General features: G+C 41.4%; 1 protein-coding gene and 1 pseudogene across 15 annotated transcripts in view; one reads left to right on the top strand and one right to left on the bottom strand.

The window, feature by feature from the left end:
* LOC144295815 (phospholipid-transporting ATPase IB) overlaps nucleotides 1-25309 on the top strand; it is a 570630-nt gene that overhangs the window by 295642 nt on the left and 249679 nt on the right. The gene's annotated exons all lie outside the window — the stretch shown is intronic.
* LOC144296453 (ubiquitin-like FUBI-ribosomal protein eS30 fusion protein pseudogene) lies at nucleotides 2829-3303 on the bottom strand (annotated as a pseudogene).

Genomic DNA, 25309 nt, shown 5'->3' with positions numbered 1-25309 from the left:
TGTTAAACAGGTACTGGAACTGTGGTGATAAACAATATGGTCAGAGGTAGCCCAACCTCGTGCTGGTACTGAGGACAAGGGTGCAAATCTAACAGGAAAAAGACCAAAGGAAATGAGATGATTCTAAATTGTGAAAGAAGAAGCAGGGATGTTGTACACAGAAATGATGTGGCTATTGAATTGGTAAAATGTAAACTTTTCGAGTTTTTTTTCCTTTTAATTTCAGATATGTCTCTATACTTTGGTTGAACATGCCAAGTCACATGAGTTGGGTGACTATGGAAAGAAAGATGTCTTTAGTGTCGTTGCGCCCTGTGTGCTACTTTCCCCTCTGAGTTTTACTTAATGTGTGTATCCAACTGCTGGCAGCATTGCCAAACTGACAGATTGAAAGAATGACCACTCTTTCATTCATTCATGTATATTAGATTAAGGAGGTGAAAAGAAACAGATTTGAGGAAGGTCTAGATATAATATGGAGAGGACTTTGTAATCAATTATGAAAGATAAGAGTGAAGAACAGGGAATTGTCAAGAATGGGATCAGGGATTCAGTATTTTCATGGTGATGATAGCTACTTAATGCTGAGTGTGGTCTCTCTGTTGAGCACTTTCCAGGCATTGTGCCATGCAGTGCTCAAAAAATTCCTCTGAAAGTAGGTACCACCACTGCCACTGTAGACTTGCCCTTGATCACAAAACTGTGAAATTTAATAAATAACAGTGCCTTTTACTACTGTCATAATGCTTTTACTTTGTCAAGCTTTTTTCAAAAAGTATCTGAATATTGAAAGAAAAAGTATATAATAGTTCTAATTAAATAGTTAACAAAGAAAATTCCAAGGGAAAACTGATCAAAGCACTTAAATTTCCCATAATCTCACTGACTCTATATAACAAGTGACTATCTATTGGTGGATATGCTTTCTTTTTGAGAGAGAAACCCTCTTCTGAACACACTTTGTGTAATCGATCCTAGTCTTTTTTTTTTAATATTTTATTTATTTATTCATGAGAGACACAGAGAGGGAGAGAGGCAGAGACACAGGCAGAAGGAGAAGCAGGCTCCATGCCAGAAGCCCGATGTGGGACTCGATCCCGGGTCTCCAGGACCACACCCCGAGCTGAAGGTGGCACTAAACCGCTGAGCCACCGGGGCTGCCCTCGATTCTAGTCTTATAGGGTGTGCTCGATGGACAGGTCCTTATGGTGTGGTGAGTGCCTCATGCATACAAGTTGAATTTAAGAAATGAGCTTAACCTTGCTTATCTTTGGCATTTTAATTTCTTTCTCTTACTACATGATGTATGCTTTTTATTACAGTGCTTAAAAGTCTAGGCTAATGAAAAAAAGACGCGATATTATCAGTAATACCTGGGGTTAGGTGGGAGAGGTGACAGGAGGACTCTGGGGTGTGGTGCATGCTGCCTGTTCATAAATTATGTCACATTCATCCTGGCACTTTACTCCCTCGATGTTGGAACTGGTTAGGTCATCAGATTTTAATTTGTGTAGTGGTGTACTTTTTTTAGAGCAGGTAATGACATAGGAAAGTTGGATTGAGATCACTCTTTTGTCATATTAATGAAGTACAGCAACTATTTTAAAACTGACATTTGTATAATTCCTTAAGTTGGAGCCATTCTCTAATTATAAAATGTTTTAAGGAACATTTTAAATCTCTGAGACTAGGAGCAGAAAAAATACAAATGACTAGAGATATAAAAGTCTTTCATTTACTATTTGTTGACTTTTGTTTCCTTTTTATTGCCATATTTTTCTTAATCTTTTGGTTCTTTTTTTTTTTTAATTTTTTATTGGTGTTCAATTTACTAACATACAGAATAACCCCCAGTACCCGTCACCCATTCACTCCCACTCCCCGCCCTCCTCCCCTTCTACCACCCCTAGTTCGTTTCCCGGAGTTAGCAGTTTTACGTTCTGTCTCCCTTTCTGATATTTCCCACACATTTCTTCTCCCTTCCCTTATATTCCCTTTCACTATTATTTATATTCCCCAAATGAATGAGAACATATAATGTTTGTCCTTCTCCGACTGACTGACTTCACTCAGCATAATACCCTCCAGTTCCATCCACGTTGAAGCAAATGGTGGGTATTTGTCATTTCTAATAGCTGAGTAATATTCCATTGTATACATAAACCACATCTTCTTTATCCATTCATCTTTCGTTGGACACCGAGGCTCCTTCCACAGTTTGGCTATCGTGGCCATTGATGCTAGAAACATCGGGGTGCAGGTGTCCCGGCGTTTCACTGCATCTGTATCTTTGGGGTAAATCCCCAATAGTGCAATTGCTGGGTCGTAGGGCAGGTATATTTTTAACTCTTTGAGGAACCTCCACACAGTTTTCCAGAGTGGCTGCACCAGTTCACATTCCCACCAACAGTGTAAGAGGGTTCCCTTTTCTCCGCATCCTCTCCAACATTTGTTGTTTCCTGCCTTGTTAATTTGCCCCATTCTCACCGGTGTGAGGTGGTATCTCATTGTGGTTTTGATTAATCTTTTGGTTCTTATCTGTTTATCACTTTCGTGGTTGTGGTTGCCAGCTGGTATACAAAACTGAGAGCCTTTTTGTTATCTTTATGCCAATCTGTTGTGTCTGGAGGAATATAGATTTTTTTTTTTTTTTTTTTGCGCAATGAGCTATGAAAATCAATATGTACTAAAAAAGAGAGAGACAGAGAGAGAGATGCTGCTAAAAGTCTAGCAGCCATCTAGGAAACATCTGCCAAGAACACCAATACATAGACTCAGCCTCCTGAGACAGAATATGAATCAGGAAAAGAAAACTAGGTTGTTTTTTTGTTTTGTTTTTTTGTTTGTTTTTTTTACTGAGCCAAGTGGCTTTATTGGGGAGAGCCAGGATTACAACGGACCTAAGAGTTGGCATTGGGGCCCTTCTTGCCAAAGGTGGGCACAACGTTGACAAAGCGTCGGTTGTACTGCATTTGTCGCTTGGCTCGGCCTGTCTTCTTCTTTTTCTCCTGTTTGGCCACCTTGGGAGTCTGCCCTCTTACTTTCCCAGCACGGGCCAGGGAACCATGGACTTCACCTCCAAGCATGTGGCCAGCTACCTCCAGGGTGGTCAGAGCCTCCACTCCGCACTGACTAGGGTAGCCTCATCCTCTAGAGGTGAGCCTGCCAGGAGCAGGACTTGATCTTCCAGGGTGATGCCCTCCAGCGAGGCTACATGAGCCTTGCCTTGATCTGGGCGACTGTCTCCTGGCCGATCACCTCGAGGGTGTGTAGCTCCTGGGCGCAGACAAAGAGCTGCATGTCGGCGACAACCACGGACACCGCAGCAGCTACCACGAAGATGGAGTTGAGCAGTTTGTTTTTATTAAGCCAAAAATTAACAATGAAACATTAAAACATCAGCAAATAGCTTTAAGCTATTTTTAAAAGTTGTTTAAGAGTAAAGGCTTACAAATATGTACCATTTTATATAGTAACAAACGAAATTTGGGATTCTTCTGTTGTAACTGGCTTTTGGCATCGGTCAGAATGAATGAATGGGCAGATGGACAAAGTTGGTGCAAAATGGCAGAGGGACTCAAAGAGAATGGGCCATCATTCATACAAAACGTACCTGCATGCAGTGGATACCCAGTGACATGTTCTGTGGATTGCAGGGTTTCAAAAGACTTTTGCCTTGTTCTGCCTTTTTGAATTTGAACTTGTGTGTGAAGCTCATAGGTCAATTTCTGTGAATGCTTTTCCACATGGACTTCCTCAGCTAAGCACTTAGATTTCATGAATCCGATTCAGTGCCAGGGAAAAGCTTCATGATTTGGCTCTAGGCTTTAATTTTGAATGTCTTCCCATTTCATTTCTTGCAAAATAAAGCAGTTCCACAGCATCACACCCCTGTGCCTGTTGGGCAGCTGCTCGTTCTCCTTCAGAGATTGCCAAAAACATTTTAATTAGTCCATTCACGAAGGAGAGGGAAAATCAGATTAACTGTTTTTTGGCATGATTGACTTTCTCAAACCCAGGGAATGAGTTTCTTTAGGGGGCCCCAGCCTGCCTGGATTTATGTGGACAGTCAGTGAGAGCCACTGGCCTATCAGCTCTGAGAGTGAAGTGAACATTGCCTCTTAAATGGGAAAAACTGATAGATTATATAGGTACAGGGATGGACAGATGAATGATTCCCAGGAAAGCATTCCAAGAACATTTACTACCTCACTGATTTTAGCTGTTGTAATTTTAAGATGTTGCTGACGACAGTCTCATTTTACCTGCCCACCCCCCATCATATGAGTCCTCAGTGTTTTGTGTTACTCCTTTTTCTTATTCCATTAGCAGTTCTTGATTCTTGTTTTTTTTTTTTTCTTTTAGATCTAACTTTTCCTATCCATTCAGTCTTCAGTAAATGTGCTATAGCCTCCTCTAAGAAGTGTATGTACATTCTCTTACTAAGTCCTCGTCCTAACCCCGTGGAGGCAAGTATGGAACAGCGTGTCCCAGGGCTGGAGAGCAGAAGCTCAGCTGTGTCTTCTGTACCAAACAATTCTGCCTTTTTAGGTGTACTGTTCAGTGGATTTTTGTGTATTCACAGATATGAACAACTACCATCACAGCCAATTGGCAAACATTTCCATACCCTCAAAAAGAGATCCTGTATACCTAAAATCCCAGCCGTTAGCCTAAGCAGCCCGGAATCTACTCTCTGTCTCTCTAGATTTGTCTATTCCAGACGTTTCATGTAGATGAAATCATGAAACAATCTTTTGTGACTAGCTTCTCTCACCTAAAATGTTTTCCAGGTTTATCCATGTCACTGTCACTAGGTATGGTGAAGTCATATTCCATTGTATGGAGACAACCCTGTTTGTTTATTCATTGGTCGATGGATATTTGAACTATTTCCACCTTTTTGCTATGACAAATAATGCTGCTGTAAACACCCATGTTCAGGCTCTTATGTGGGCATATGTTGTCACTTCTCTAGAATGTGGAATCACTGTATGCTTCCCTCTTTGAGTACCCATCAGAATGCTTTCCACAGTGGCCACACCGTTTGACACCCCTGCCAGCAGTGGGCAAGGGTCCCACTTACTCCACGTCCTCCCCCACACCTGTTATTATGGGACATGGTCACTGCAGCCATCCTGGCGAGTGTGAGTGGTATGGCCCCATGGGGGCTGTGGGCTCTGAACCCCCACAGCGCTCCCTCCGCCTCTATGTGCCTTCCCCTTCCTCTTCCACAGTCATGGGAGTCCGCATGGCTTCCCAGCACTGCATCAAGATCGCCCTCTCAGAGCCTTACTGACATACTGTGTGGTCCCAAGAGCTTCCCAGAGCAGGATGCTCAGGGGCATCCCCATTTCCTGCAGGGTGCTGTGTATACTTCTTTGGGGTTACAAACACACTGCTGTTGACCTCGGCCTTGCATTCCAGTCTTCTTTTAGGCAGAGTAGAGACTGTCTAACTAATGAGACTGGTATATTTATTATAACCTGCTTGTGCTGAGTATGTTCATACTTCTGGACCTTTGTTCCTGCAATTCTTCTGTTCCATGAGACCCTTTCTGCCTCTGCCAGATGGAATGGATTTCTTCCATGTTCCTTCAGTGTTTATTATTACCAACACTCACTTGGCACCAATTTTTTGCTTGGCGTTTGTTATCTATTTGGGCTTTTGTGTGTACATACCAAAAATGCATATCACATAGAACAGCCACAATAAAGGCCACTATTTGTCACTCCCTGGTTAAGAAGCCAGGCCTTACCAATGCTGTCGAAGACTGCTTTGTACCTAGGATCACATCACCCCTTTTATCCCACAGAGGTGACTATTCTCATCAATTTTTTTGGTCTTTCACTTGCTTTCTTTCGTAGTTTCTACCCATCTATGATTCATATTGTTTTCCTTACATGTATTTGAATATAGAGGAAATGGAATTGCACTGCAGTCTCATTTAGTTTGTTCAAGGTGGTTTAGTTTTAATCCATGTTAATTCATGTGGCCTTAGTGTGTTCATTCTCTCTGCTACATGAAGTTCCATGGTGTGAATGTTACCACAACTTACTTTATTATTCTCTTGTCAGTAGGTATTTGGCTTGTTGCCAGATTTTTATTATTACACACAACATGGCTGAGAAAATAGTAAATGTCTACTTGTGCATATGTGCGAATATTTTTCTAGGGTATAATACTTGGGAGTAGAATTGCTTGGTAGTGGGGAATGTGCATTTTCAACTTTACTAATAATGCAAAATTATATTCTTAAGTGGACTGCCAACAATTTATAAAAGTTTTCCCTAATCCACATCTTGGCCAAGACCTGTATTTTTTAAGTATTTTAATCTTACCAACCTTGCAAGTGTGAAACGGCTTATCTCCTGGTTTCAATTTTATATTTTCTCACTTGTTCATAAGGGGACTTTATTATTAGCCATCCTTTTTTGCCTTAGTCTCATATCTGAATTAACTTGCCTATGATGACTTTTCTTTTAGTTAGCATCCTCCTAGCACATCTTTTCGTGTCTTTTTACTTTTGGCTTTTCTGTATTCTTTTTAAACATCCTAGCTGGATTTTGTTAGTTTTTTGTTTCTAATTCCAGTCGGAGGTTTCTGTGAAGCTGGAGAATTTTGTCCATTACTACAGAGACTCTAGTGATTGATTGTTGTTTGGGATTCATGAATAATGGGAGAAATGAGTTTGCATGTGGCCATAGTACTAGGCAGCATTCCAGGATGATCCTAGGATTCTCTGCCCCTCTGATGGATACTCCCTACATAATCCCCAGGACTGAGAATATAATGGTTTTACTTCCATGATTAGGTTATCCTTTATGGCACAGTCAACTTTAAGAAAGAGAGATTATCTAAGTGGGCCTGACCTATCACATGAGCATTTTAAATCTGGTTCGAAAGGTCAGAGATGGGGCAGTTGAAGAAATTTAAAATGTGATGAGGATTTGATGGGCAGTTGCTTCTTTGTAGCTGGAGGGGAACCACAGAGCAAGGAATATAGGTAACCATCAGAGCTGGGAGTGTCCCCACATGCAGCCAGTGGGGAGATGTGGACCCATTCCCACAACTTCAAGGAACTGAGTTTGCCACAGACCTATGAGCTTAGAAGAGATCCTGAGCTCCAGAGGAGAACCCAGCCTGGCCTATCCCTTGATTTTAGTCTAGGAAATGCTGCAAAGAGAATCCAGTTATCCTGGGCCTGGACTTCCGACCTCCAGGGTAGGAAGGATTTGTTATACAACAGTAAAAAACTAATACAATCACGTTGCAGTTGAGAGAGCTTCGGGACACTGTTCAGGCATTTTCAGAAGGTAATTGGGAAAAAAACACCTCTATTTGAGAGGAAGATCTAGTCTGGGATAGATTTACAACTGTTGCTATAGAAACGTGAGGACAAACAAGGTGAATCAGAAAGCAAATAGGTGAAGAGCATCTAAACAGAGCACTTGAACAGCACCCCCATTTCCAACCGTGGAATTGTGAAGAAGGGTCTGATGGGCAAAGAGGTAGAGCTCAGAGCAATGTAAGTTACAAAAACTGTCTAAGCTTTATCTCAATGGCAAATTGTCACTGCCTTATGAGCTGAGCACAGGTTATGTACTAACCACTTTCAGAAATACACAGTGGTCTCACTGTTTTTTCTCCATTTAGAAAATTCACATTTTCTGGTGACTTTGGTGAGAAAACTCACCAGCATATACAGACTGCTGCCTTGTCCACAGGTCGTTTCCTGGGGGGTAGGGAAGAGAAACAAATGTCTATTGATCTCCCTTTTGGTAGGAATACCTTATGTTAGGAGTGGAAAAAATGAAGAAAAGCAGACCCGTATCTGTTGATGTCCTAGGATGGTAACTGGAGGGCGAGTGTGCAAAGGGTCAGGATGGTCAGGTAACCAACATAAGGAGAGTGGATATAAGGTTCAGATGAATTTCATCCTATACCAAGCCCAGGAAATGATTGACCATCCTGGTTTCCAGGTGTCTTAAATAAACAGGTGTTCTCAGAATGAACAAGTGATTGAAGTACTAATTATTCAGCAACCTTTGTGCTAGCACCTGGATATTAGATGTCACCCAATATAGGTGTTTCCCTGCCCTCCCCCAACCCCCATCCATCTGGCTGGGCAGCAAGCATGCCAGTACCGTATAGAGGCCTTGCAGTGTGCTGGCTTTTCTGTTACATCACCTTTGAGGACCACTGCTCACCTGGAGAAACAATCCTCCTCTACCAATAGGAAAAAACACAGGAACAAAACTAGCCTGGAACTAAAAAACTTTCCCTTAAACCCACAATTTTTCTTAAATATTTTATGCTTTACTTGTCTTCCACAGTCATGTCTGGTACATCAGACCACAGGGATCCCCCCCACCTGTTGCCAAGGAGGATGGACTTAGATGTCTGCAGTAAACTCTGAGTATAGAGCTACATTCTGATCTTGCACACCAGGGTTAGAAGCAATGACAGTTGACCAGGGTGGGATCTTAGGTCCTTTACAGGCCAGTGTTCAATCTGTGCTGATGCTGGCCCTCCAAGGTGGACCTTCCTAGACCTGAAGGACCAAAGACCAGCAGGAAGGATACCAGCAAACTTTCTCTCACATGGGTGTGAGGGTGGAGGGTGGAAAAAGTGAGCCAGGTCTTCTGAACCCCTCTTGTCACTTTGTGCTGTGGGTAGATAATTGAGAGTCTGCCTGAGGTAGCCAGGCTCCTGAGTGTGACTCCCAGACAAATCTGGGTAGACCAGGGCAGCCCCCGGTGGTGCAGTGGTTTAGCGCTGCCTGCAGCCCGGGATGTGATCCTGGAGACCCCAGATGGAGTCCCACATCGGGCTCCCTGCATGGAACCTGCTTCTCCCTCTGCCTGTCTCTGTCTCTGTCTCTGTCTCTCTCTCTCTGTCTCTCATGAATAAATAAAAATAAAAATAAAAACTTTAAAAAACAAAACAAAACAAATCTGGGTAGACCAGCCTGGTGACCCTCTGCTTGACCAGAACTATCAAACACCTTGGTGCATTAGCCAACCCTAGCTGTGTACACTCTGAGCCTGCCTCACTGAATGCTTTTCTGACTTTATTACTGGGACATTGCACTTTTGCTCGGTTTACTTCTGGACACTGCTCCCAACCTTGCTTTTACTTTCTTTCTCTATATTGTTGACTCTACCCCAGTTTTGCTCCTAATGTCCACAATACCCATAGGTCCTCATTCTTGTTTGGGTTCCTGCATTGTAAATGACATTTTTGTTTCTCATGCAAAAAGAATTAATTATAATAAGCCCAAGGGGAAAAAGAGCCCGAGTCCACATGTGGTAAGACTAGAAAGAAATCAGACTGATTTTCTTTCTGACTTAAGTCCTATCTCCATAAGGAACACAGAAGATCAGTCTGAGGACCTTGTGGCTGAATGTCACCTGCTGTGGCGGTACTGGTACCAGTACATATTGAGCACTTATTATGCGCCAGGAGTTTATACTAGGAGTTTTATATGTGGGGTTTATTTCATTCACATGGCAACACCAATTTTCTGGTAAGAAAACTGAAGTGTAGGAAGAATAAGTAACTTGACAAGCAAATACTGTTGCTAAACATATGTTTCCCCTTGGGGTATAGAGAGAAATACACTTACTAGAAAGCTAAAGGTAAAATAGTGTAGACTTATTTATCTCAAAGTCATCAGTGGTGTTTTTCAGTTAAAGAAATCCTTTAATGAGCATTATTTTCCAAAGAGAATATTTTTCTGATTTGTATAAAATAAACTATAATGTTTTGTGTACATGAGCCGAAGTACCCTTGTGCTTGAGAAGGCAGATGAGAGCAGCAGAGCGTGTCTCTGTAACTAGATGTAAGAAACGTGGTGGGGCTGGGGGCAGGGGTAGGCAGGGCGATGCCTGGGAGGTGAGGGTCCTAGCTGCCAATTGCCACAAGCCCAGTAGCTGAAAACGACACGAATCTATTCTCTTACAGTCCTGGAGGCTCCAAGGGAGAATCTGTTTCCTTGCCTTTTGCAGGTTCCCATAGATGCTGAATTCTAAAGGATTTCTTTAAATAATAAATTCCTTGACTTGTGGCCCCTTCCTCCACCCTCGCAATAAATCACTCTACTCTCTGCTTCTGTCATCACGTCACCTCCTCCTCTTCTGAAGTAAAATCGCCCTCTGTGGACACTTGTGATGACATTTAGAGCCACTCAGATAACCCCAGAAAATCTCTTCATCTCGAAATCCCTAACTTTATCCACAAAATTCCTTTTCACTGGATAAGGTAACATTTACAGGTTCTGAGGGTTCAGACGTGGACATATTTAGGAGGTTGTTCTTCAGCTTGGGAGCACATGGCAATTGATCACTTGCAAGGAGTCCTTTTCATGGGAAGGCAAGAGCTTCAGGGGTCTGGAGGAAATCCCAGCCACTAGGCAGGAGTGCTGGGGGGCTCTACAGAGAAAAGCTTAGAGAATGGCCCTGAGAAGAGGGTGCAATGGCTTCATGTGGCTATCTTGATTTTCTTTTTCTTTGTTGATTTTCAGTGTAGTAATCTGGTATCTTTATCATCCCCATCCTCCTCCTGCTGGGGCACAGTGTGCACATACCTCTGTGCAGAGCTGAGGTAAACAAAACCACAAAATCTGGGGCACATTTCCCCCCCAGATCTCAGAGTAAAGCTTTTTATATGTAGATCAGCCTAACTCTGTGGTGTGATAGAGAATGTAGAGGTCACTGGAATTTTCAAGATAAATCATTAACCTTGAAAAATATTCAAGCTCAACCCGTGAACAAACTTTGGTAATCTGCGAAACATTGTTTACTGGAACATTACAGAAAGAAGTTTGGAGCTTTTGGGTTTTTTTTTGTTTTTTGTTTTTTGGTGGTGTTTAGTTTCACAGGAACATTAGTCACCACACAGTGCTATGGACAACCAGGGAGGCGATCTTGTCATTGTCATTATTTGTATTCTCTCTTGTCAAAGCCACAGCATCCACCAGACGGTAAGAGCTGTATTTGCAATACTGAAATGCAAATAGCACAGGTCTTTGGACAACTTGAGAACTTGTGTCCTGGCTGATTGGAAATGCTCATGGCTAAAGTCAGCCATCATCCGGAATAAACTTCCCCAGAGGGAATTGTTCAGACTTACGTGGGGACCACTAATAAAACACAAACTAGAAAGTGTCCTCCAGCAACAAAAACACGTGGGATGTTTTTCTATATAATATTTCATATTAAGTGTAATTGTAGATTAACTTTTATAGAGAAAATATTTACCCAAGCCAGATATGCTTAAATCCTTTCATTTCCTCAAGTATGACAAAGCACTGGGAATATGCTCCCCTTTGTAATTTCCTACCGATTTGCCCCAGTTATGGATAGAACATTAACTCTGCAAAGTCTGCATATGGGAAACTACCCCAGACGGAAATCTTAAATTGGCCAGACCCTGACTCTGGAGTTGAGGCCTCTGTGCTGCGGTCCTAGCATTGAGGCCCACCCGTGGTACGTGGGCTGCTCACCAAGCACAGCTTCCCCTACCTTGCAGTTCTGTCCCCAGGGTGTGGTGAGGGCCAGGTCATCCACAAGGCTCTTTCCTGCTTTTAGCTCACATACGGCTTGGCTTCAAAGAACCACATGCTGGCTTTAGTTAAAGCCAAAACCTGTTTTTATAGTCTTTATGAAACGTCAAGACTTGGAATAATAGTCCTTAGTTCCTATTTTATTTAATCTGTTTATTAATAAACAAATTACTAATAATTTCTTATGGAGAATTTAATAATATCTAAATTCCTGCTGTGAATTGACTTTGAAACCATAGCGATAAAAAAACAAAACAAAAATAAGATTTTGAAGTGAAACACTCCTGGCTTTCAATCTGGCCTCTACCATCTACCAGCTGTGGCCTTCATCCAGGAGTTGGCTAGAATCATGCCTTTTAAATGGTATGAAGTGGGGACATCTACCTCAAGGACACATCCATACAAATGGTCCTTAGTATAGTAGTTGGCTGATAACATTACCTGTTTAATAATGGCAGTAAAAGTAGCATCGAGTTCTTGCCCGCTATTTCATCTATGCTGGGCCTTGCATCTTGAGCAGAAGCCACCAATATGTAAAAGTCATATTGCTTTTCAGGATAACTTAGGATATTTCTTTGATCCATGAGATGGATAGATAAAATGTCTCTGCCTGAGGGAGAAAATAGACATTTTATGTGGTCCAAGACTGCATCACACTATTGCTAGCAGACATGTGAGATGCTCATCTGGAAATTGTGGGTGCAGCATCTGAGCCTCCAAGAAGGGGTCTCCTGTGTCGCAGGCCCTAAGGCTTTGTGTGAACAGAGCCACTTCTGTCCTGTCTTCCCTCTTGTGCTGTCTCCACAACTGTGGGCTTTCAGGTAGACGTCCTCACCACATCCACTGCAACAAATGTGGGGAAACTGTGTAATTAGCACATAAATGTGGGCAGAGAATGGTGTGCCTGAAACTGTTGTCCAGTTAGTTGCAATTGCATTCTCCCTGGGAGGTGACAGCTGTTAATACTGCCTCGGAGAACTCTTTCAGAATGCAAATGTCACTTCATCTCAGATCCTGTCACATGGGTGCCCTTCCTGTTGTGTCCATATACCCTCAGTGCTGACCCTACACAAGATTTTAGTGGGTTTATTCAGTTACCCTTACACAAGACTACGCCCTTGAATTGCCTCTACTGGTTCCACTGTGCTCTTCCTCATTTTCTCCTCTGTTTTAGGACTCTAATCTAAGCATATTCACTTATTACCACATAAGGCAGGATCAAGGTGACCTTGCTTTGATTCCCGCTCTCTCACTTTCCCTGTGCCTCTTGGCGCTTCTGTCCTACAGAGTACTGGGAAGGGAAGGGGTGAGATGCCACCCGCAGTGTGGCCAGACCAGATGCTGTGCAGGTGCTTTCAGGTATTCTCATTTGACCCTAATTATCACCCCCTTGACATTCCCACTGAGCTGGAGTAAGTACTTTGTCTGCTGTTTTACAAGTAGGCAGTTTAGGATCAGAATTCGGGTCTGAGTCCAACTTACTACATCATTACTTGGAGTCTGTTGTGACACCTGGATCTTTTTCTTGGCTTGGTATTATTATTACTATTATTAGCATTATTGCCCTAGCAAGGCTTGGATGAAGTTGGTCCTGTCCTATACTTGTTTGGCTTCTTTTGTCTGATTTGTTTCTTCCCCTTCACTTTTAGATGATTTTGTTTAACTAAAAAAGTTAGAATTGGTGATAAAAGATCTATAAGAGACTTAGGAACTCATCCTCCTTAAGCATTTCATAAATTACAATTAAGGGAAGATTGTACAAAGTGCTAATAATGGCACTGTGAAAGAAAGTGTTAAATTTGGTGGCTCTTCCAAGACCCTGAGTGTTTAGTATGCTCACATGCCTTGTGTCAAAAGGGAATGCAGTATATAGACACTTCTCGAATTTATTTTTGTCTGTCCATATCTCAATTTATTAGAAAGCAAACATCAGATTAAGGCAGATTTGTCTTCAAGTCCATCAAATTGCTTCTAGTTTGGAAGAACAAAAGGGAATAGTGGTTTGCAAGTCAGGTAGGCTTGCAAGTGTCAGCTGTGTGTCAGGATTACCTGCTATTATATTGGTGTTCTCTGCTTTTACTGCTGGTGTTTAAAATGTAGTAAACGTGTGAAAAAGGGCTCACGTGGTAGCTTCTGCCCTTCTCAGAATTTATAGCCTCTGGTGGTACGCTACTTCACAGACTCACAAGTACTACCCAGTGCTCCTTTCTCTTTATGGGCTGAGCTTTTTCACTTTGCTCTGTATTCTTACTTTGCAGTTTTTTCAGGTTTAATAGACCTAACATGAATGCCATAAAGAAGGCCAACTGTGGACTCCCTGCTCAATTTTCTGATCTGGGAAAAGCTTACTACATAAGGTGGGATTTGACAAGGAGTTCTTGGGTTTTTATGGTTTAATTGGTTAAAGAAAGGACTACAGATAATTGTTAAAGCCATAATAGTTAAAATATTGTCCAGTTAGATTCCTGTGCCTGCGGTTTTCCGCATCCTCTTCCCAGACGTTTTTGGCCATAGGGTGTTTTTTATTTGGAGGGACCCCTGTACTAAGTTACTAAGTTACTAAGTCCTTGAGAGCCAATGTAAGATATTTAGCATCACCCAGATGGTAAGTGGAACATCTCTGTTGGTATAATCAAATTCACAAAAGTATAATGCTCCAGTCGGCTTTTTTTTTTTATTCAGCTTTTTTAAAAAGTGGAGGGATGTGTAGCAGAATCTAACACATGACACACATGAACACGAGAAATGGGGCTCACTAGGTGACTCATATGAAGGTGTCACTTAGAACTGGGAAAACACTTTGTTTCATGTACAGCAAACTTGTTCTTTCTACACAAAACTGTGAGCAACTACATCTGAAACTTGATTTCATTTATATGAAAGGCTGTGAAAAACTTAGGCTCAGAGATAAAAGCGATTGATTTGTAATTGACAACATAAAACAGGAAAATGTCTTCCTTCATTGGTGGGCAGAGTATCCTCCCAGTTCTGGTGTCCCTGAGACATCCCTAGCACTGTATTCCGCTTCTCTGCGCTACTGACTTTTCACCTTCCAGCCTCTTCCCTTGCCTATCCTCTAACGTTCCTCAGACATATTGCTCTATCTCCCTCAGGTCAGGATAAAACCAAGCTTTTCTCTCCCCAGCCCAAAGAGCTGGGATTTTCCAAGAGGAAAGAAATCCTTACTCCCAATCATTGGGATTAGAGGAAAGAAGCAACTTTTTCCCCAAAAAATAGTGTTTGGAAGTGGAAATACTGATGGTCCCTTGCCAGTTGTTCCTTCCAGTGTCACGGCAGAGGTGAGCAGCATTGCACTATGGGAAAGTATCTGTACCAGAACTCAGAAGATGTGGTGGTGGCCACACAGTGATCCCATCACTAGCCACCTCCAGTGCCTTGAGCAAACTGTTCACACTTCAGGCCTCCACTTCCTGTTTGTGAAATCAGAGGGATAGGCTACATGATCTCTAAGGTATTATTTGTTGTTGTTCCAAAAGTCTAGATACTATTTAAATTTTAATACCTAAGATAAATAAATGAAATGTCTCCTGAATTTATTTTTAATATATTGTTTGTGGCCAAAAATATTCACTGATGTAAATTAATCATTTAAAGAAGTGTTATTTTATTTCCTGTGAGACTATTTTACTTGAAATGTTTTATTTTTCATTGTGTCCTTTCAGTGGATTCCAATGCGTCTATGAGCTGAGTTGGTCTAACAAACTAAGTGATAACAGAATGGATATTATGTTTTATCAAATCAATCAGTCAAGTCTCAAAGGGATAAAAATTGTGAAAAAAAATACATGATTTATTCCAGTAAAAGAAGTAACTTATGGCTGAAAAAATATACCCTGTATTACTGTATTATGCTGATTCATCCCACAGGTGTAAAGAAACCTGGAAAGCATAAACATTTGGAAGTTATTGAAAATTTATTGAAAATGGAGTACAAAACTTCCATCCTTCCTTTGTTCCCATCCCAAATGTAGAATTATTGTAGTTGGCTATGGTTTTTCTTCTATCTCAGAGGTGTGATTTCCCTGCATGTGAGAAAAGTGAATGGGTTGGATCTAAGAATAATAGTACATGCCTTTATGATGAAATATAGACAGTGGGAGATGTGTGTCATGAAAGGCTTCAGTGCCTAATAAGGAAATAATCGGACTAACAGCAGGTGTTTTAATTAACAGAGAAGTTAGTTTATAGCATAATAAAGAATGGCATGAGGGATTATATTGCCCAGAAAACCAAGACAGATTGGGGAGGGGGGAATTTTTTCCTTCCTGCCCCTGTAAAAGTAATAAATATTGTTGATTTTGAAGAAAAAAAGAAGGAAATAAAAGTCACTAATGGTGTCACCATTCTCAGACAACTACTGTTATTTCCTTGTAACTCTTCTTGTTTGCATGTACCTGCATGTGAGTGCACATGTTTTATTTTTCATGGTGTACTTTGTGTATTATGCATTTTTCACAAAGTCTACTAGGTCAGAAATGGCAAGTGGAGATTAGAAACCTAGGGCAAGAGAACTCCAAACTTATATTCTTTTCATGAGGAATCTCTGCCTTTTAATTCATGCTAATTTAATAGTTATTTGTTCTGTTCTTCATACTCTGTTTACCCTCTCACTTACTGGATTTTAATGGTTATTTTTCAAAGGTATGCTGTACAGTACTTGTGAGTGTTGAGTCACTTAATCTATTTTATCCATGGGCCTACTTAAAAAAAAAAAAAATCAGCTGTGGTCCAAAGAGGTAGCTTGAGAATTTATCCATTCTATCTCCTTTCTTCAGCTACAACTGCCCAGATGCTCTCTATTTAAGGACCTCCTAACAATAAAATTGTAAACCACAAATAGTGTTTAATACCCTTTGATGTCAGCAAATTATTTCTTCTACCTAATTTCAATACCTTATGGCACAGCTTAACCCCTTTCTCTTTTGATTTTTCTCCATTGGAGATGAGGAGCAGCTGGTTACCTCTTTTGTAACATTGCCTTTTCCCAATGAACAAACAAGATCAAGTTACCCTCTAACTTTCTTTTCACGTTAAATTTCTTCTGAGTCCTCTTTTACCACAACAAGTTTGCTATGAAGACTGCAAACAGCACCCAACATGTGGTGCATGTTCAGAAATGAAGTTTAATTGGATAAACTTCAGTATTGATTGTGAGTTGCTGTATACATGAAGCATTGCCTTCCTTTCTAAACCCTTCCCATCCTGGTCCCCATTTCTGTTCCTGGTTAGTACTACTTGGAAAGGCCTCTGTGTCCAACTGGGAATAGGAACCAGGCCCATTGCTGAGATAACACTTGGAAAGCCTGTCTGTAAGGACTTGAAGTTCTTAGCTAAAGGCTTTTCCTCATCTCTAGTCTATGCCTGTAGTATTGGAAGTGGGGAGTAAACTGAACATAAAACATTAGGGAACAGTGGTTTATCTCTTCTGCAACTGATGTTCATGTAGTACTTTGCCATTTATAAACACATAGGATCTTTGCAAGCATTTAGTGAGCACCTCCCATTGGTGGCCCTTTACCAATGGATGAGATACTGGAGCTTCAGGGTTGTTTAAAGCAGCTCTTACCTTCAGAGAGTTCACAGACCCATAGAAGGGACAGAATGTAACAGATCATCATGAGCCATTGTGATAAGCTTTCTAACAGAGGTAAGATAAAGGTGTAGTGGTGGCAGAAAGGAACATGTGATTAGTTCTTTCTGATGGTCAAGGGAGACCCAAGAAAAGGTGGTTGACCTGGGTTCTAGCACGACACCTAAAGTATAACTTCATTTGTTGAATTCCGTGGTTCAATTCCCCCACTAGAAGCTGGGTATTAGATCTTCCCTCTTGGAAATCCTGGGTTGCTGGTTGCTGGCTAGCTTGAGTATTGGATGTGAAAGGAGACATAAGTTTAGATATATCTGAAGAGTTAGGGGCTGTGTCTTAGAGGACACTGAGTGAGAAATAAAAGTCAGAAATTTTTAAGTGAGAAAAATAACTGACAGGAGAGGAAGGATGAATGAGAGGATAGGTGAATCAGGAAAGTAAGGATACCAGGAAACGTTTTTAGCCTTCCAAGGGAGAATAGATGGTAGCCCAGGAGATGGCTGACAATAGTGGGCTGGGGCCAGGACAGGGATTTTGAGAGCAGGAGTAAGGATGACCTAACTATCACAAATGGATGTGATTTAAAGATGGCCCTTTTAGGGATGTGCTGTCATATTTCCAGATGTGAGTTGTGTTTCTGTGAGCCCTGAGTGCAACACAAGACCTATGAGACGTGAGACATGGTCTGCAGGCTGAGCCGGAGCCATAGATACAAGTGTGACTGAGGATACAACCTGCACCAAGGGCTGGCAAATGTGTCCTGGAAGGGCTAGCTTGTAAATACCCCAGACTTCATGGTCTCCCTGCACTCAATTCTGTTGTCGCACAGAAGCAGCTGTGGACAATGCCAGTGGCTGGGTTCCAGTACAACTTAGTAGCAGGAATGGGCAGTGAGCTGGATTAGAACCATGTGTCTTCTGACCCCTGGTCTAGATAGTTCTCAACAGGGAGACTGTAGTTGATCGTAGGAGTGGATCAGAGTGTATGCTGTGTAGATATGCCTGATCTAGAGCTCCAGGGAATGCAGACCAGCAAGCGTAAAGGAAGACAAACCATCAAATGAGATGCCTGTCAAGGAGAGAGGTTTTCAGTGTTTAGGGGGTGTGGGTCAGAGTCCACTGAGATGACCTAAGTGCTGGAGTAGTGATGTCATGGTATCCATCCGGCAGGAGGGTGGCATCGTAGGGACAGAAGCACTTTGAAGAGTAAACAAAGGGTGAGTAAGTAAGGGTGTGGGGTTTTATCCCAAGTTTAAATATGAGGGAACAGACTCTCACAAAGGTAAAGCAGATTACTCAGGCCTAACCCAACACACACACTCAGGAATTTGCATCTTGTTCCTGTGTGCAGTTTCTAAAAACTATCCCCACTGGGGCCTGAGGTAATTCTCTTGGTTATTTTGTAAAATCTCAAGTTAAGAGAATCCTTTCTGGTTTGACCAAGGAGTTACCTGTTGGTCTACCAGTATGCAGGTAGTAGAACCTCCCTTCTAGAAGTAACCCACAGCCGACTCTGCCCCCAGGGACTATCACGTTCACTCGCAGAGACCAGACAACACTTTCAATCAGTAAGGATACCACTTGCTGAGTCTGAGGACTGTCTCCTACCCTGGGCTGAGAGCATCAGGTGTGCTAGCTCATTTAACCTGTGTATCAGCCCTCTGATTTCAGAAGTATTATTTCCATCTTACCCATGAGAAAACCCTAGTAGAGTCCAAGATGACTCCCCCATCCCCGCCCAGAGTAAGTGGTGGGCTGGGATTTAAACACCCCTATCCCAGAGACTTCTCACAAGCAGAGGGGCACTGACTGCAAATCTGAAACACAGGTGTGATGTCCCTATAGTCTCTAATCCTAGGGTCTCTGCCCCTCTCCCCCATCTCTTTCTCTGATAGTTACTATGATTTAATCTTTAGAAAGGTTGCAGGGCTGTGGAATTTTTTTATATCCTGTATTTTCATTCTGAGGTCTACCACCATGGCTGGACATGAGAATTTAGCCAGTAGTAAATGATAAAAACGTGTTGTGATGGGAGGAAGGTGGGGAGGCAAAGGGTGTGGGTGTGGGGGGAGAACCCAGAATAGGAAGGAGCAGGGATTTGTGGTGAAGGGTGGGGAGGGGGCCAGGCCTGGAGGGCCCCTCGAATGTGTCTGTGTACCCTAAACACATCTGTTTTTAGCTGGCTTGCTTCTGCTAACAGTTTCTCAATTTACATATGTAAGAACTACAGGCAAAAAGACTGGAATCAAGAAGGCATGCCACTTGGATCCCTGCCAGCTTTTATTTCAAGCTGACAACTTTCTGGATGTAATACAAGATTTATAGTTGTTTGTTTCTCCTAATGAGGTGGCAAGATAAGGCTGCATCTGTTACAGCTGTTCAGCACAGGATATGTGAATATTGGTTTCTTTTTTAGAAAGAAACATAAAAACATAAAACTTTCAAAATCCAAAATAGTGTAAATTAGTGAGCTGGTAATTGGACTAATCTCAAGTAAAGGTCTTTTACCTGGCTGGTGAGTGTGGGAGGGAAAGAGAGATTGACACGTGAAATTGGTGAGTAAAAACTCTCCCTTTTCTCTTGAACTTCTGGAGCAGGAGAGTCACGTCGTTCATTCAAGGAGGGGAAGAGAATTGTCTGGAGTTCTCTCAGATGTCTGAATGATCCCTTCCTGGTCAGGGCCTGAATGCTGGAGTGCCAGCCCTCCACGGTGCTTGTAAGCCCGGGTCTCTGGGCATCTTGGTCATGTGTTAGGGAGGCAATGGGAGCAGCTGCTGCTTACCCATCAGAGGCTTTCACCACATCCCACCTGACTCCTCCTTTACCCTGAATGGAGCTTCTTGGCCTTATGCTCTTACTTGCAAGAGAAATTCTTTTCTCTTTCAGTCAAACTATATTAAAATGGGAACAGAAAGGTTTAAAGAGTGAAACCTATGGCTGTTAACCTTCTTACTCTCTCTCTCTGGGTAAACTGAGAGATGAAAACAGCCTTTGTATAGTGTGGAAGGAGGTTTTCTTTTTCTTATTTTCTTTACAATATATTTTGACCTTGTTCCACTGCAAAATAAGTCCAACTTGGCTTGGAGCAGAGCCCCACAGATGGAAAATAGTAGAGAGACAGTAAATAAAATATAAATGGCAAGGTTACCACTTGTAGCTTGATGTTACTGGGATTGTATGCTGTATCCCATTTTATTTAAGGAGAAATAAACTTCATATTAATGAAGTTGGCAGATGATCCCAAATCAGAGGAGATTTCAAAAACCTGGAAAGACAGAAATATTATAATTATACCTTTAGGAGATTAAAAATATGGGCAGGAAATAACAAAATGAGATACAGCTTGGAAAATGCATACTCATACAACTGGGGAAAAATAATGTGAAATGCAGAATCCAAGTGAATAGAAGAAATGTGTACTAAAATGCCAAAGAATAGCAATCTTTAGAAGTATCCACTGGACCCCCACAATATACTACGGTGGATGGGCCATTAGGGGCCACCTACGTTGCTCATCCTCAATAAAGAGTTGGCTTGTTTTGTAGAAAAGATAACCAGCAGTGTTTATTTTGGTTTCCATAATTTTCCCTGTTGAAGAGCTAAGGAGACTAGAAGGCGGTCATTGGTAGAAAGTGACATAACACCAGGGAGGATAGGAATATAACAGCAGAAGTGAGGAAAATCTAAAATGAGACTATGATAGTGAGGTTGATCAAAATAGATGGACCACAAGGAAACCTAGGAGGCAAAATCAGGTTGAAGATCCAAGGGGGAGGCAAGAGAAGTTGTAGATTGCTTCATCACTGGAGCTTGGCAGAGTGGATGGTCATTGTAATACCCACAAGAGGGATTATAGCAAGCAAGTCCAAGTTGACAGGAGAGACAATGAATCTCCTATTTGTTGATTTGTAGAAGCTAAAGAGATACTCAACTAAAGGAGTTTCTAGTATACAAATAGATGTTTAGTCCAACTGGATTAATCTGTAAGCTAATTTGCTGTGTCAGTGGTTGATATAAAATGTCAATATATCATGTAGACCTTTAGATTTTATTCTAGAAGGCTGAAGAATGTGAGAATCTCAGACACCTTGCCAAAACAAGAAAGCCAATCTTTAAGAATTCCTTTTTGTCCATAAGTCTGTACCTATTCACCTGTCTTATAACTATAGTAAATCTATTTTAAAAATCAGACATTTATAACACATAGTTTTTCAAAACTACATAATAAAATAATTTCTTAAGGATAAAATGAGTTCTCATATTTTAGTTTTTCTGAAAAAAGTTTAAAAATCAACTAATTCTAGAAAACCATGGAAATTTGGATGAGTATTAGATATAATTTTAACGTTCTAAGACTGCTGATGAAGTGTGAAGTTGAAATAGATTGTTGCTTAGTGTCTCAAAATATTGGGAGTGATGGTCTCCCTTGGTAGTACTTAGCAGTTAATGAGCAGAGTATCGAGAATAGGAGTGTCCCCAAGATAGCTGAATCATACACTCAGGCAAAATTTTAGTTCTTAAATTTAAAAGCTTAGAAAAGTTTAATTATTGATTCAACTAAAATGCAACTTCTGTGAAATGCCAGCTCAATGTTATGACATGTGCAGGAAGGGCACTGGACCCAGGAATCAGGAGAATTGTTTTCTGAGGCTGGATCTGCCCCCTTGGATGTGTGACTCTGACAAGGCTCTGGAGATGCCTGAACCCGAGTCCACCATACCTGAGGACAGGTACCCGCCTTCATTTCATTCTTTGTTGTAAATATTCAAGAGATGTAGATGATTATTGATGGAAATCTCAGCAATCTTTCTTAGAGATATTTCTAAGAGTCAAATTGCTCAACGTGCATATGAGCTATATAAGATGAGGTACATATGTAAAGTACATTGTTAATGTCAGCAATGACTGACCATGTGGCCAAAGCCTATAACAAGGAGGGACACATGTGTTTTGTCACCAGATAAGTTGTATGACAAGGTAGGGACTAATTAGGAACCAAGGCTTTGACTTATTTAAGTACCCCCTACTTTTCTTATTGGTGATGAATCTTTGGACAATTATCCTGAGGAATATGCATTGGGACCTCATAACCTGGGTTTTTTAGAGCAGGTGGAATAAGCAGTGGTTTGGAAATGACCTTTTTAAGAGAAGGCCATTGCTCACTTTCTCTGTCTCAAGTATATGGAATGTGGGGCAATGTGTAGTGCACCCAAGAGTTGTAGGGGGGGCTTTCCTGGGAGAGTCAAGTTCCTTTGGGAGGTGGAGGATTTTTGAAGAGGTGGAAGTTCTAGGGGTATTATGGGTTGAATTGTGTCTCTCATCCAGTAGGACTCCCCTTATATAAAGGGGAAGCTTGAACCCAGATACACAGCAAAAACACTCCAGTAAAGGTGGAGGCAGAAGTTGGGGTAATGTTTCCACAAGCCAAGGAATGCCAAAGATTGCTACCAAACCACCAGGAGCTGAGAGAGAAGCATGGAACAGGTTCTCCCTCACAGTCCTCAAAAGGAGCCTGCCAAGCCCTTGATCTAAGACTTCTAGCCTCCAGAACTGTGAGACAATAAATTTTCCTGTTTTAAGCCAACCAATTTATGGCATTTTGTGGTGGTAGCCCTAGGAGATTAATACAAAAGAAGATGCTGTCACAAAGGAGAAATTCTTATAGGATTCTAACAGAGTGGTAGATGGTCAGGTCACAGGAAAGGAAGGAAGCACAGGGAATAAGCTCGATGTAGAGGAGATAACAGGACTTGCTCCCATTGTGGGTGGCCACAAAGTCTGGGAACATTGCTTTGCTTTTACATATGGAATTTACCAGTCACATTTTTCATTTGTAATGGTGGAAGTTGCATCAGGTTTTGGCAGATGTGGGACTGGAAAGGCTTAGAGAAACATCAGACAAATGTGTCTTGAGGTGTCAAGCAGCACCACTGAAAGAGTTCTGCGGTGATTTGTTCTGAAGCTTTCAACAAGTTGATCAATTTCATCCACTTCACCTGTTGCTGAGTTTTTCTGAACCTTAGCAAGAATGCTAATTAGTTATGAAAACCTATATTGATGAATGAGGTGAAGGTCCTTTGAGGAACGTGTACACCATCAGTTAACAGTTGATTTATTCGTTGGTGGAATGTCCTTGGAAAGCATATTGCAGGTTATGAGGGAAGTTTTTGAAATGTTGTAGGATGTAAGTTAATCCTGTGACTACATCTATTACTTATGAAAGAAAAAGTATACGTTATCTTTTAATATAGGAGAAACTTTTAAAGTCATTAATTATCTTCTATTATGGCTCTGGTTTAGTAATTTTTATAAACCACCATCCTCCAGTATGTGCCTTGATCCTGGGAGTGGGTAAAGACTGCAGTCCATTCACCCCAAGTATGAATTTTCTCGGGCAATTGCCCAATTCTTTCTGGTTCCTCAGCTTATAAAGTGCTATGAAGGCAGTAGATGTTATTTAGCCCTGAAGCTGGAGGTAGATTTTTTTTTTTCATTCTCATCTGTCTTTACCCATAGTAAAATAGATGGTGATACTTGCATTCGCCCTCCTGCTTGCTCTTTCCTGCCTCCGCTCCATGTGTGCATCAGCCAAATATGCAGGTTTGTGGGGTCAGAGATGCTAGTGGGAAATGCATGCTGTACATACAAATGAGGTTTGGGACATTTCATTTAGAATGCACTTTCCTTGGTTCTTTTGAAAGGACTAAGATGGAGAACGGGCAGAGCTTCATTTTATACACATGGTTTCATATTTTGAGAGTATGAGATCATTTCAGTTCCGTCGGTGATATTAACAATTAGGAAATAATAGCAGGCTGATAATTACACTGAGAATCCAGATGTGAATCCAGCTCAGCTGTGTCCTTATTATGTGACCTTGGTTAGAAAACTCAAAAGCCACTGTGGTGACAGTAACCGGTCCCAGACAGTATTTGTAATAACACGCTTCTTACAAGACATGCCGTAAAACTAAAAGTGAGTTCCTCCAGAGGGAAATACTGGAGCGTTCTTATCTTTGCTACGTTGATTTTTCAGAGGAAAGAACCTTAGATGTATTTTTGAAGAATACGGTCCCATGTCCTGCGGACAACACAAAGGGAAATCATGAAGTCAGAGAAAGACAAATACTGTATGATATCACTTATATATTGAATCTAAGGAAGTTGAACTCCTAGAAAGAGAGATGAAAATGGTGATAACCAGCAGCTGAGAAGTAGGGAAAAGAGGAGATGTTGGTCAGAGAGTATAAACTGGCAGTTGTAAGATGAATAAATTGTAGGGATCTAATGTACAGCATGATCATTAGAGTTAACAATACTGTGTTATGTACTTGGAGGTTGCTGAGAGAGTAGATCTTAAATATTCTCTCCACAGAAAATAGCAATCATGTGACTCATACAATTGTTAGCTAACACACTGGCGGTAATTATTTTGCAATCTATCTGTACCGAATCAGCATGTTGTGTCCCTTAAACTTACTCAGTGTTATATGTCCATTATATCTCAGTAAACCTAGGTGAAGGAAAGGGAAATTAACACCTTTGGAGAAATCTCAAAAGCCACTGTGGTGACAGCAACTGGTCCTAGACAGTATTTGTAATAACACGCTTCTTACAAGGCATGCCGTAAAACTAAAAGTGAGTTCCTCCAGAGGGAAATACTGAAGTGTTCTTATACTTTGGAGAAAAGTATAATGATTTCTGGTTGTATTATATGATTGAGAGGAGTATATGTAGGAGAGCACTAGAGTAAGGGACCCACCTGCTCTGATTTGGCTTTGGAATTGTAGGTATTAGGTGGGAGTATTGATAGTACATAATTCACTTCCCTACTTGTTTTCCTGAGGCGAATGACAAGCCATGTGCCTTATGCTGCAAGCTGATTGATGTCAGTGGGAAGTGTCATACTCAGGTGACAGAGAAGCCAGCCTAGAATTTAAAGTAAACTGTACAATTAACTTGTCTTTCTTTATATTCTGTTCCGGTTCTAAAAACCCGATACAAGATGTTGGCATTTGATATGGCATCATTTTCAGAACTATCTCATGAGCACTTAGAATATCTCATTTGCTTTAGTCCATCTCTGCTCTGAACTCCATATCTGCCCTGTGACTGAGTGTAGAATTTTCCTGGGGAC

The sequence above is a fragment of the Canis aureus genome, chromosome 24 (genome assembly GCF_053574225.1).
Source record: "Canis aureus isolate CA01 chromosome 24, VMU_Caureus_v.1.0, whole genome shotgun sequence".
Lineage (NCBI taxonomy): Eukaryota > Metazoa > Chordata > Mammalia > Carnivora > Canidae > Canis > Canis aureus.
The sequence above is the reverse complement of the archived record's forward strand: the minus strand, read 5'-3'. Positions and strand labels throughout refer to the sequence as shown.